Below are 13809 nucleotides of genomic sequence, written 5' to 3' on the forward strand. Positions count from 1 at the left end.
ATGCGTGGCAAAGGAACAGAGAAATAAAAGGGTAAAACAGAGGGAATATGCATGCAAGTCGTGTTGCAACATGAAAAAGAGACTTAAGGGGCAAAAAGGAAATTAACTTTTCAGGGCTGCAACCTGGGGACTTCCAGAGAACTATGGGTTGGTTGGTCTAGCACGTAGCTTTCCTTGTTTTCACACATTATGTGAATTTGAAAAGACTGAGTCCCTGTCAAAGGCTTGGATTACTTGGATTAAACTCATAAAAACTTGCCCATGAACAGGCAATGATGGTGTCACAGATGGGACCCATCCTATTGCTGCAACACAGTGTCCAAAAGAAATATTTACTCACCTAAGAAGGCATTTGTGGATGTGTTTCAGCATCTCATCAGTGCCTGCTCCTGTCAAACCAAGGCGCTTGCCAAAGAGTAGGACAGCAGGACAGATAAATGCTTCAGAAATAAAAAAAAAATTAAAAATAAATCCCTTAGCCCAATGATCATTCCATAGAAAACGTGTAGCCTTTACCTACCAGCCTCAGCAGGGAAGGTACAGAAGAGAGGATCAGAATTTGGTTTTTTCCCAAACTCTGAGGTATCCACCTTGCCCATGGTGACTTTGGCACAGCATAAGGCTACCAGATGTTTGGCAGCTGTGCACTGAGGCATCATCCCCCAAAGAAGGACAAAGAATGTGTGGTCTTAGCATGGAATCACAGGAGACCTTGAGTTGGAAGGGACCATGGAGATCATCCATTTCCAGTCCCCACACCATGGACAGGGGTGCCAACCTCTAGATCAAGGTGTGCTGTGACCTTAACGCTGCCACGGATGGAGCCTGACCATATTTTGCTTTCTTTCAAGTTTTTTCTCATCCACAAGTGGCTGGAGAATTCTCCTGTTGGTTTCAGTCGCCTGCTCTAACTCCTGGTCCTGCTCCTGACACTGCTTTTTAGGTGCTTTCTCATTAGGAATTTTTCCAGCTCTTCCTTAACCCAGCTGTGACTCTCTGTCAGGCAAGCATAAATCAATTTCTGACAATAAGAGATACTGCCTGCCCTTGGCTGCAGTCAGAACTAACCAGGGCAACGAAGCAGGAGCGTTTCGCATTCAAACACCCATAGATAGATAGCAAAATGCTCCTGGCCAGTGATGGGTGAGCTCCCTGAGCCAAGGTCGGTAGCTAAGGCAACCTTTTTAGCATAACACTGACTCAATTATCAATCACGTAGGCAGGGCTCCTGAAGGAGGGGCAGGGATCTGTGCCCTTCTTTGAGGGCTCATCTGTCAACCTCACCAACACAGAGGCTTAACCTGAACGTGTCAAACAGGTCCCAGTTTGCACCCCAAGCCTCTTAAAGAAATATTTACTGTAAGAGGTGATTCACTCCATTCTGCCCTGGAAACTGGTGGATAATTGTGACAAATAGCTCTAACTGTACTGAAGAATCAGTCATGAGAGCTTGATGGGTGGGGATTATCCAAGCAGTGCAGGCAGAGCTGCAGAGCCCTCTCGAAAGCAAGAGGTTAACCAGCCCAAACCAGCTGGGGAAAGCCCATTTGACTCTCCTTAGCCTAGGATCATTTTTCATATCAAATGTCAAACATCTTAGGTCACTATGAGTGGCAGTAGTAGCTCCTGGCTCTGTGGCAGGCCACAGATAAAAAAACAGGGGATGGATGGATGCCTCCATCTGCTCCTCACACCACAACCCTTTGCCAAACTCAGACCACAGAACAGAATTTCCTGGTGATGAGGAACCATCCATCTGTTTCACACATTGTCCCTCCTGCCTCGGGAAACCACTTTACATCCTCTCCCTTTTGCCATATTTTTTCCCAAACAATATTTTTTTTAATGTTAGAGCATAATCAGGAGGTGAGCAATGGAAAGTGCTCCCCATGATCCACCCAAGGGTGGAGGAGAGTGCTTGCTTGAAGGCTATTTTTATCCCTCAGGAAGATTTAAAGTAGTGTACAAAACATGGTCAGTCTCCTGTCTTTCCTAGAAATTCTGGCGATTTTTATCCTTCTTCTTCCAAAAAAAAGAAACACGAAAAAAAAACCAAACAAAAAATCCCAACAAAACCAACACAAAGAAAAAAACACCAAAAACCAAAACCAAAACAAACAAGCAAAAAACAAAATCAACAACAACAACAAAAAAACTAGGCAAAAAAAAAAAACACCCCCCCCCACTTTCTGAGAAAATACACCCTTTATGAAGTTATTTTCCAATTCTAATTTTCACTGATACCATATCAAGTGGGAGGTATGGTGTTGTTTTTCAGCCAGCTTTTGCAATGAGTTGCTACTTTCCCTCTCTCTGATGCAATCTACTAATTGCTAAAGGTATACACTTGTTTTCCTTTTGATACAGAGCTGCCATTGCAAGCTCTGATGAAATTTATTAAGCTTGGATACCTGTAAAGACCAATAAAAAGATGAAAAAGAAACACATGTAGAACACAGTTGAGCTAAAAGGTGAATGACAATTCACTTGGAGATAGAGATAAGCAAAGAAGTTGAGAAGGAAATTTGTCTCCGCACCTTATGCAAATTTACAAGATCTTGAAACTTTTTTTTGCAGTTTCAAAGAGTAGAACCAAAATCTCAATATTTGCAAGTTGCAAATCAGCAGAAGTTATTATCTACACCAAATTAGTTTTCTTTATATGATATATCATTTACTAAGGCAACATATAAAAAACTTTGCACAAAAACCTTTGCATATCTGTAACTAATTCTCTGTGAGTACCCAATCATATTTATCAATACACACTTTATCTAAGTGATATAGGTATGCTATTGCTTTTATTTTGTAGAAAAGAAAATTCCAGTACTGGAAATCTTTTCAGCTTGGGAAATCTAATTTCAGCTTGAAATTAGACTTTTCTGTCGAATATGGCCTCACAAAAGTGAGAAAACTCTGGATGTTTCTGTTACTTCAGCACCTCTGATAGTTTGATTCAAGGGACCCAATATATTGAGTTTTACCCTAAGCTGGTCCCCTTGGAGGACGTGATTATGCAACAAAATTAATTAATCACTTGGGCTTTAGAGCTTGAGTTGAGCTATCAAAAATTCATGCGCTTTTAGAAAGAAAGAAGTTTGATAACAAGGGAGTGAAGACCTCTTTGGTCATTACAAGTCACCTCAGCCTGGTAATTTTCCAGTTCATCCAATACTTAGACACAATTTTTATCACATGAGGTGGCTGGGCAGGATTATATTTAACCTTCTTTTTAAAAAAAAATGTCCAGGCTTTAGCAAGATGAGGTGTACTGCATACGACACGATTTTCTGTCATAATTTAGAAGGTTTTTTAAATTTTTATTTAATTTTTCATTTTTGGCAGTGTAAAACCATGTTGATTTTGAGGAAACAGCCTGTTAGAAATAGAGATGTAGCTGGATTTATAGCTGGTTATCTTCTCAGGGGTTGAGAGAGAGAGCTTTTGTAACCTCTCTCCATTTGGGAGAGGGGTTACAAAAATACAACAGGACATACAAACTGTATGACATAGTAATGGCAATTTAAAGACAAGGAAAATCACTTTTACAGCCAGGATAGAAACAATTTACAATGAATATTGTTTGCACAAGTTGGTGCGAAGCTTTATTTCCTTATCTTTGTTTGTGAAACAGAACAGATGTAAACCCAGTGACATTTTATCATTGAACAGTAATGGTCCGGCATCTTGAGTCTTTTATCAAACTCATGGCCTGGTGACACCAAGGGACTGGGAAACAAGCAGAACCTCCAAGTGTGTGATTTTTGCTGCAGGAGACACTGCCAGGGGAAGGAAAGGGCATGGCAAAGCTCCACTGGATTTGAGAAATTGACCTTGTGCTCACTTTGAAGTCCTGGGAGACAAGGGGGTGGAAGATCAAGCGCGAAAACTTCCGACACTCAGTTTCACCTGAGACTTGGAATCCTCAGCAGCAGAGTTTAATCAGGGAGGAATGTTAATTAAGGCTTCAGGCCCTGTGTATAAATGCTAATTAATTAAACGCGTTGATTAGCATTCTGCTGTATTGAACAGGGAACAGCCTGGGCAAATCCTACACAGAAGCGCCACGTGTAAGGTAATTCAGGGCTGTTGTTCTGCAGGGCTGCTGATGGGCACTGTGGTGGCTCTGATTTAAATAAGCTGGTTCTGCTGCCTACAAACCAGACCCAGACGGGTTTGCTTTTTCCTGGTACCTGTGTTGCACCCAAGGAAACAGGGATACGGGGTTAAATGGGAGAAACTGAGCTGCTGCTGTGAGTGCACTGGTAGATGCGTCCCCATTTAATTAAATATTTAATACTGGTGGAGTCCCAAGTCTCAGCTCTGCATGGAACAGCTGCCACTCTGCAGGTGGTTTGGGGTTTTGGGGACACATGCTTTTTTTAAGGGATGTTTGGCACAATGTCTGTCTTTTTAACACTGTCTCGCTGAAGTGTACCATAACCACCAGCTTATTGTCTATTTATAATATCATTTGGCTTATTATTAGGGTGTCTCAAGAATAATTCTTGCCAAGGTTAAGACCCACTAATGTTGAGTTCCAGTGAATTACTGAAGTTTAGGGACTTCAAAAAACTAGCAGCATCTACAACTGAACTAAAGATATCAAACCTCTTGCAAAGCTGTTGAGAAAATGATTTAAAGTTAGGTCATTCATTTCAGAAGAAATAAAAATCACTACAGACCCTTACCTCAAGCTTCAAACGAATGTTAAGCCACTGGCTTTAGAGAAATCTGTTTAGGTTTATAATTAGCTGTGTCAACCCCCTGTTAACAGTTTGGGAAACCATCATTATTTCCATTGAGGAAACACAGCATTAGCAAACACTTCCAGGACTCCCTTTGCGAATTGCAAAAATTAATTGAAATCAAGTGCAGTCTAAGGGCAGGATTACTTCTGCTTAATTAAAAAGCATTAGTGATGTCATGAACACACCAATGATGCCTTGACCTTGCCAGTGTTGTGACAGAACCTGGGGAGCTGAGCTTTGGAAAAGCTGAGGAGCTTGTAGGCAGTCAGTGTCAGCCAGCTTGGGATTTCCTTGTTGATTTAAGCCACGAGTGCATCCTCTATCCACAAACAGATTATCTGCCTCTTGCTCTTGTTTAGTCAATCACAATACTACAGATATGACAAAAAAAAAAAAACAAAAAAAAAACAACAAAAAACAAACCTGATCTTTAACTCCCAAGGTGAATTTCCCAAGTTCGCCCGTAGCAAGGGATGGGTTTTTTTTTTTTTCTCTTTGCCACCCACACGTTGTTTTGCTTATGTGAAACAAAAATCTGACAAGCTTTCAAAAAGCTCCACCTCTGATTCTCCTGCTGTTAATCTCATCATTGTTAACACAAAATCACTGCTTGCTGAGGCCAACGACTTTGTGTATTTCACTTTGTTCTGGGCCACACCTGCTTAACCACTAGTAAAACAACTAGTTAAAATATAATAAAATGGTATTAAATGGATGTTTCATAAGTGTTGATAGATATGGAAGGACAGCTTCAGCTTTTTTTTCCCAGTTGTCATTCTGAAATGTCAATATTTCTAGTTTACAGATGTCATTGTACATGAAGCTTCACAATTGTGCTTTTCATTAACAGTTTTGCAGGAAAATTGTACATCAAGAAACATCAAGAAGTAACTGAATTAAAAGAGTTCTCCATTACATGATGGAGAATTTTAGAAATTCTCTACAGGAAAATATGAATCAAGATGATCTTCCTCTGTGTCAAGTGGCAGGTTGAGTGCTCAACATGCATTCTTAGCTTTTCTCCACTGTTAACATCTGTTAGTTCAGAATCCTGAATCATCCCCATTACTTGGCAATTTCCAGGTGCATTTCAACTCCTATGGGAAATATTTATTCCCACTCTCCTGACAATAATAAAAATTCCTCATGGATAAAGAAACACTAAATCAAATAACACCTCCCCTAAAGAACAAGATACTTTTAAGGGATAGATGGTGACTCGCATTTCCAGTAAAGTTTAGCTGTGCACTAAGTGAAACAAATTGCAGCTATGAGGAAATGTTGTGTGTTCCTTCTTCCTTCAGGAAATTCCAGTTTGTAGTGCCTACTGATGAAATTTTTAGAGTTCATGACCTGGAAATAGATTCAAGTTGGGTTAAAAAAAAAAGTCTTTTCTCTTTTTACCAGCCAGGCATAGAAATCACTAACAAATTTTATTCCTAAAAAAATATCATTCAGTTATTAAAACATGTGAGTGTGTGGCATTTGTGTTTTTGGTTTTAGAGGGTCGTGATTTATCTTTCTTTTACCAGTTTGCTCCCCTTTTCCATGGAATTATGCAATGGCTTGGACTGCAGGGACCTGAATGACCAAACCCCCCTGCCACGGTCAGGGACATTTCCCTCTGCTGCCTCCTTCAAAAAGCAACTTTCCCATTCCACATTCATTTTCCTGGTTTTGTTCACCAGCCAGGAGGCTGAAAGGATTTCAAGCAGTGTTGAGGAAATGAGTTGTTGAAGCTGTTGTTCAGCATGGGGAAAACACAGGAACAGGTAGAGCGAGTGGGGTGTTCCAAATCAGGTTCATATCTCAATGGGAACAGAGCTGGAAAATTTGCTGTGCTTAATCCTAGAAGTAATATCAAAAAATTGATAGAAACCTGCCAATGGAGAATCAATCTGTGGAGAACTGAGGCTTGTAAATCCTCAGTTATAAGGATTTTAATGGGAGGGAGGGAGGGAGGGAGGGAGGGAGGGAGGGAGGGAGGGAGGAAGGAAGGAAGGAAGGAAGGAAGGAAGGAAGGAAGGAAGGAAGGAAGGAAGGAAGGAAGGAAGGAAGGAAGGAAGGAAGGAAGGAAGGAAGGAAGGAAGGAAGGAAGGAAGGAAGGAAGGAAGGAAGGAAGGAAGGAAGGAAGGAAGGAAGGAAGGACGGACCTTGGTAAAGAATTAAAATTATTTTTACAAAATTTTATACTATTTCAAACTTCAGTTGAAATTATGATACAAATACTTTTGATATATGGTACCTTCTTTAAAATTTTAACATATATAGACTATAAAACTAGGCAAGAATAGTCAAGATGAAAGCCAGAAGTTTTTCATTGAAATTATTCTGATTTTTTAAAAAACACATCCAATAATACAGTGCAACAGGGAACTGCCTCATTTTCTGTGCATGTATATTACATTTTATGTAAATCTATCCAGCTGCTATTAGGTACTCATTATTTGATCCAATCTGTCATTGCAAAGAGCAGTAAAATGGGTGTTTACAGAGGAGAAGGCATATATAAACAAAAATAATCTGAGCTTTGCTCATTGCAAAGGAGCCTCCAAAATGAGCCAGCATGAAAATGGGTCTCTGCATTCCACAATTTGTGATTTTCTACTTATGGCATTTTCTTTTTGATATGTGATATGCAGGAAGAGAAAGCAAAGCATTATTTTGCTGTTTCTTTTGTCTGACATAAATATTCTTTGCCTTGGTTTTCTGAATACACTTGTATCTGAGTTTTCAGGAGAAAAATGCAAATAAGAAAATCAGTGTAGAAAAGGAAAAAAAAAACAAGGGGAAAATAATGGGATAAACACCTTGAAATCAACTCTACATATTGTCATAATTGAGTATTATTAAAGACATCTTCTGCTGTGAGATGGTAAGCTTGCTTTCCTCCAGCAGACACTGGCGCATTTATCCTATTTGCTTGTACATTTCTAAAAAGAAATTTTAAAAACACAAAGAAAAAACCATACATTTACCCCACACACAAACACACAAGGTCACAAACAAAATCCCCAAGCAGCTACTTTCCAAAACCAGTTTATTTTTTCCATCTGAGCCTCCAAAGGAGAATGAGCAGAAATTTTGCTGTAGCTCATTGATAGCTAGAATTTGGGCTAAGTCAGACATAATTTTTACATCCAGCTCTTTAGTAAAATACCCAGATAACCAGCCAATTTTCCCAAAAATGTTAAATTATCAGCGGTAGTGACTGGTGGTTGGCAAATGTCATTTCCTTATCAGTAGACATTTCAAATCAGGTCACAGTCTTTTGAAGCTTGAAGTTGAGCAGCTAACTGTTAATATTGTCTCTGGATGCCATAACAATATTCTATGTAATGAGAAGATTAAATTTTAAAAAACAAACAAACAAAAAAACAATTAAAAATAGCCCAACAACCACAAAAAAAACCCAAAACAAAACAAAGAAAAAACCCAAGAACCAAAAGCCCTCTCAAAAGAAACACCAAAAAATAAGAAACAACAGCAACAACAACAACCATCCAAACCGAACAGAAATAATAATTAACCAGTAATTGCAAGCTTTGGCCAAATTCTCCCTCCACCTGCCTATACAAGATGAATGAAGAGCCACTCTGAATTCTGCAGCTATAATTACACTTCTGGCTTGGAAAAAGTAAGCTAATTCACAACTTGAGATGAGTGTTACCCATGAGGAAATGTTCATTGATAGGGAAAAATGTTCATTTTTGGGTAAATATTGAGCTGACTCAAATGAGGCTGTAGCTGCAAGATTGCATTGGTCAAAATGGCCAGAATATTTACCTGATTTACAAGTGAATTAAGCCATGAAAATTGAAAACTCCTGCCTGTAAAAATTAAATATGGAAGGTATAAACCTTTAGGAGTATTGGAAAAACTGTGCTTCCAATAAATCTATTTCCAAACCTGCACTGATCAGGTAGAGCAGGCACTGAATAATAGTTTCTCTCTCATTCTGGTGCATGCATCACCACAAATCCAGAAATTTGGAAGGGCTAACTAGAAAATCTACTGGATAGTAGGAAAATATGCAGAGATTAGCTAAGAAACTGTGAGTTTTCAATTACACTGAGCCAGCATTTCTGTTGTGTTTAACAAGAGTGATTGATTAGGTAAAACAATGTTTTTTGCAACATCATTGCTCCCATATGGAGGCCTTCAGTAGTTACTTCATAAACATTTTTCTTTCTCTCTTCATTTCTCTTTTTCCCCCTTTCTCTTTTTCCCCCAAAGATTTACAAGTAAGTTATCAAATCAGGAAGAATTTTGTTTGTTTGATTTTTGGCCCCACCAAAAATAACACAAGTTTTGCTACTACAAAGCACAGGATGGAGCCTCCAACAGATTAAAACAAGTTCCATTTGGAATATTAGAAATATGAGACAAACAGTGTCCTAAAGAAATTGTTCCTCATGTAACTTCCATTAGCAATACAGTATTGCTCCCTGCAGCATATATTGAAGATAATGAAATTCAAGAAACTATTAGAAAGTGAGGATATGTAAGTAGTTCGATCATCATGGTCAAAATATTTAGATTCCATCACTTGGCAGTCTTGGCAAGGTTATTTCAAGCTGTAACCTATCTTAGACAAACAAATGGGCTGCAATACAGATAGAATTTGCATGAGATCTTCAGCTGGTGAAACACTGTGGAATTTGCAATCTGATCTTCTACTAATTTTTGTGGGTTTGGAGGGTCTGTCTAAAATGGTGCAATAGTCTTGGTGATCATGGTCTGAAATTATGCTGGTGGTGCTGACAAAAACCCACAGCCTACCTGTAGGTGGTATATATAAATCTCTTTCCTTTCTTTTACTAAAAGTGAAGCTGGAGGCATGAAAGTATGCCATACTGTGAGCCTGTTAAGCAAAACAGACCCATTGCCATGATCTGATGACTTTCTGCGGGGAAAAAAAGCAACCAATACCTCAGATACAGCAAAAAATCTGTGTACTGTGATCTGTACTTCTTTTATCGTGTGCTTATAAGAGAGGAAAGAGTTTGTAACTTTCTTCAAGTTACAAACTTCTTCAAAAACTTCTTTTCTTTGAGAAAAATAATGCACAGTCCCTTGGATTGCAAGGCTCCCCATATTTGGTGTGATTTACTCCTCAGCCTTAATTTGTAGGTCAATTTCTTCCAGGTGTGGTATCTTTGATGGTGAGAGGTGTCTGGGAATGTTTTGTTCAAGTTCTCTATAAGGGGACAAATTTACCCTTATCGCTGATTGATAAGGGTAATTCTTGCAGCTCCTCTTTTATCAAAGCACAAGCATATCTAGATATTAAGAGTCAGCTCAGTTTTTTAATTCAGCCCCTATTCTGCTGGCCAGCCAAGTCTGAATATAGAATTCTACAAGAGCAGAGCCAAAAACCATCACAGATAATGACAGAAGGAGGGCTGAAAAGGCCAATAAAGGAACAGGGCTGAGGGCACTGTCACCTGGGAGTTGAACAGGAGATCAGCACCCAGGCTTGAGTGGAGGTTTCAGCTGATGCCTCAGGTTTTGCCTTTTTTATTTTTCAGATTCTGTGCTGCTTTAATGTGTAGTTCAGATCTTCATATTAGGGGATGGTGAGCTCTCTGCACAGAGCAGGGAGACAAAACAATTCCTTCTCCAGCTGGGCACCAAGGACAAATGACCCAAATCTCAGGCCCAAGAGCATCAACAGCAGTGAAATGGAGAGGGAAAAAACAAGCAGGATGGGACTGCATGGGCTGGAGCTGGAATGGGACAATTAACTCCAAGATGCAAATGGAGCAAAACTTATATAAGTGAGTGTGTCAGATAGCTTTTATGAAAAAATGCTTGCCTTAGGATTTTTTCTCCTGAGAAGCTGAGAGGCCTCAGGAACAAAATGTAAACAATGGTTATCTGCTGCTGTGGAATGCAACAGGTGCATCTGGGATTGGCCCATGTTGATTGTTTTTAATTAATGGCCAATCACAGTCAGCTGGCTCAGACTCCCTGTCCGAGACAGAAGCCTTTGTTATCATTCTTTGCTATTCTATTCTTAGCCAGCCTTCTGATGAAATCCTTTCTTCCATTCTTTTAGTATAGTTTTAATAGATTATATACCATAAAATAATAAATCAAGCCTTCTGAAACATGGAGTCAGATCCTCGTCTCTTCCCTCAACCTGAGACCCCTGTGAACACGGTCACAAAGTGAGAAATCTCCTGACCTGTCGTGCATTTTGTGACCATTTTGGTTCATCTTGGGTGCAGCCCTGGCTGGGCTCTTTTGTTCCCAAGGTGTATCCATTGAGGAAATCCTTTTAATAAATCCCTGCTTTAATCTTTAACTCCATCCAGCCTCTGTTCTAGGCCACTAGGCATCACAGTGACACCCCAATGCCATTCTGCTCTCTCTGTACCCATCCCATGATGAAAATGAACCCCATTTTCACCTGCCCTGAGCAGACCTGTGCAGCTCTGCAGCAAAAACCTGTGTGAGAAGGGAACAGGGGAAGAGCCTGGAGCACACCCACAGCTCCTGTTACAGCCTAAGCATCCAAAGAGGGCTCTGTCAAAAGCACATTTTTGGTCCTGGTTTCAATCCCGCCTTCTTGGGCCACTGCCTGCCTCAGTTCCTTGCAGATGAAATTCCTTGGCTTGGAATTGCTGCAGCACAAATTGCCCTGGGATGCCTTGAGCTTGAGTGTGCCAGAGAGCAGCCCTGAAAACTGTGGGTTTGGTGAGAAAAGGGGGAAACTGGAGGAGCAGTGGTCAAATTAATCCATATTTGGTTGTTTCTTCCTTTTGCTTACTGAAACTAAAGAAACTAGCGCGGGATTAAGCAAAAAAATGTAGCCAGCTTCTCAATTACATGAGATTTATACTCAAACATTCACAGGGCAGGAACTCCAGTCCCAAAATGCATACCTTAGTGTGTTTTCCAGGGATCACAGAGATCCTGTGCAGAACAAGTGAATGGGCAATTGGAAGAGGCCCAGGCATGCCTCTGGATTTATCTTGATTTATACACATTTAGCATTTTTCCTTGCAGATGCTGTTCAGATTCACAGAGCAGCTCCTGCCCTAGCCCAGCTCTGTGGAAAAATGCTCTTTGATGGAAAAATGTCTCCCTCTGAAAGATGACATCCTTGTTCCTGGAGCTGGCCTGAGCATGGAAACCACAGCCAGGCTGCTAATTTAGGGGCGTTTTGGGACATTTTGGGACAATGTAGAAATGCTGTCAGTGCATCATCTTCCCCTCAGAGCCCTGATCTGCTGAGTGCAGCCTGCCAGGGGGATATTCCTGGCAGTGGGGCAGATCAGGGTGGCAGCATCACAGGGCCTGGGGTGCAGGAAGAATCTCTCCTGATTTTAGAGGAAAGGCTGCTGCCCAGCAAAGAAAAGTGAGAGGCGGAATGGGGAAATCCATTTTTAGAAGTGACATTTCCACGGTTCTCAGAGGGTGTCCTGGGTTTTCCCCTGAGTCACAGAGGAGCCAAAAGCTGTTTTGTGCCCTGCTGTGAGAGTCTGTCTGAATTTTGTCTCATTTGCCTCACGATTGTCATTGGGGGACCACTGAAGAGAAGAACCCCCATCTAGAATCTCTGGCTCTGAAGGAGAAAGTCACACGCCAAAGGCCCTGAGACCTGAGAGCACAGTGTTAAGTTATTATTTCTACAGGTGTTTGCTGTGTGCTAAGAAGGGGGCACCGTGCCCCGTTTGCAACAATAGCAGCTCTGGAAGCTGTCCCAGCTCTCGGCCTGGCTGGACTTCTCCTGAGTCTCAGGTGGTCTCCCACAGAAGACCCTCACCTGTTTAACAACCACCGTGACAGACAGACTGAGATGTCAGAAGCCTCTCCATCAAGGACTGAGACATGGAACCCCCATGTGAAAAGGCCCCTCTGCTCCTTCCAAGGACTGGGACTGAAACCCCCAGCCCAGGGGAGGTGTGTGGGGAGGCAAGCTGACCAAAGCGAGATGTTTGCCTGCAGATTGTGACCACTGGAGCAAGAAAACAATGGCTTTCACTCACTGCTGAGAACATGGACTACCTGTTACATCTGTTCCCTATTGTATCTGTTTCGCCCCCCTCACAATTTTCAGTAATAAAAACCTCTGAGTTAGCCAGAGCCTTGGAGATCTCCCCAGCGCAACAGGCGGACCCTCGGCTGGACTGGTCCAAAGGACTTCATCTCTGCATTGGTAGCTATATCCCCTCTCTTTCTTTTCTCTCTCTTTCTCTAACTTTTTCTCTCCCTTAATCACTGAATCGCGTTTTGCAGTGGTCATTCAATAAAGGTGCATTTGTTTAGTTCATTATTGCAAAACCCCTTGTGCTGTGTTAGTTCTTTTGCACCTGAATCGCCCCTACGAACCATCACAGCATCCGTTCACTAGGATGGATCCTGACACCTGCTTGTCCTCATTAGGCTCCGTGGAGCTTCCCTTTGCCTCTGAGACTTAAATCAGATCTCAGCTCAGCACATGCTGCGCATTCTTGTGGCCATCTCTGCATTTTGTGCAGTGCCACAGAATCTCTACTGGAGGTGCCAGCTGCCTGCTGGAAGGTGCTGTGGCTGTGTGCATCCACCTGCTGGGATCCACAGCCAGCACAGGTGAGCATCACCCTGCTGCACACACCAGGTCCCAGTGAGCAGCTCCAATTTTCCACCTCCTGAAAGTTTTCCCTGCAGAGATGGAGCAGTTTGCCTCACAAGGGCTATCTTTGGCTTACAATCAAGAGCAGTTTAAAGTTTCTGTGTGTTTATTCTTTCATTGTTAGCTCTTTTTTCCTTACCAGGATATAACAGCAGCCTAATGTTTAAACCAATAAGAAAAACAAAAAAAACCAACAACAAAACACATGATCTAAATATTTTAATAACTTTAAAATATTATAATAATTTATATAATTTTATAAATTATTTTAAATATTTTTCCTAAATATTTTAAGGAAAAGTAATGTTTCTAAGCACTGTAGTTCCTTTGTTAACAAACCTAATTCTGTTTATTAACCTATTTCCATTCATAAACCCAATACACAGCCCACAAGTATAAATGTCACTGCTTTTTAAATGGCCATGATGCTAAAAA

The sequence above is a fragment of the Melospiza melodia genome, chromosome Z (assembly GCF_035770615.1).
Source record: "Melospiza melodia melodia isolate bMelMel2 chromosome Z, bMelMel2.pri, whole genome shotgun sequence".
In the NCBI taxonomy this organism is placed as follows: domain Eukaryota; kingdom Metazoa; phylum Chordata; class Aves; order Passeriformes; family Passerellidae; genus Melospiza; species Melospiza melodia.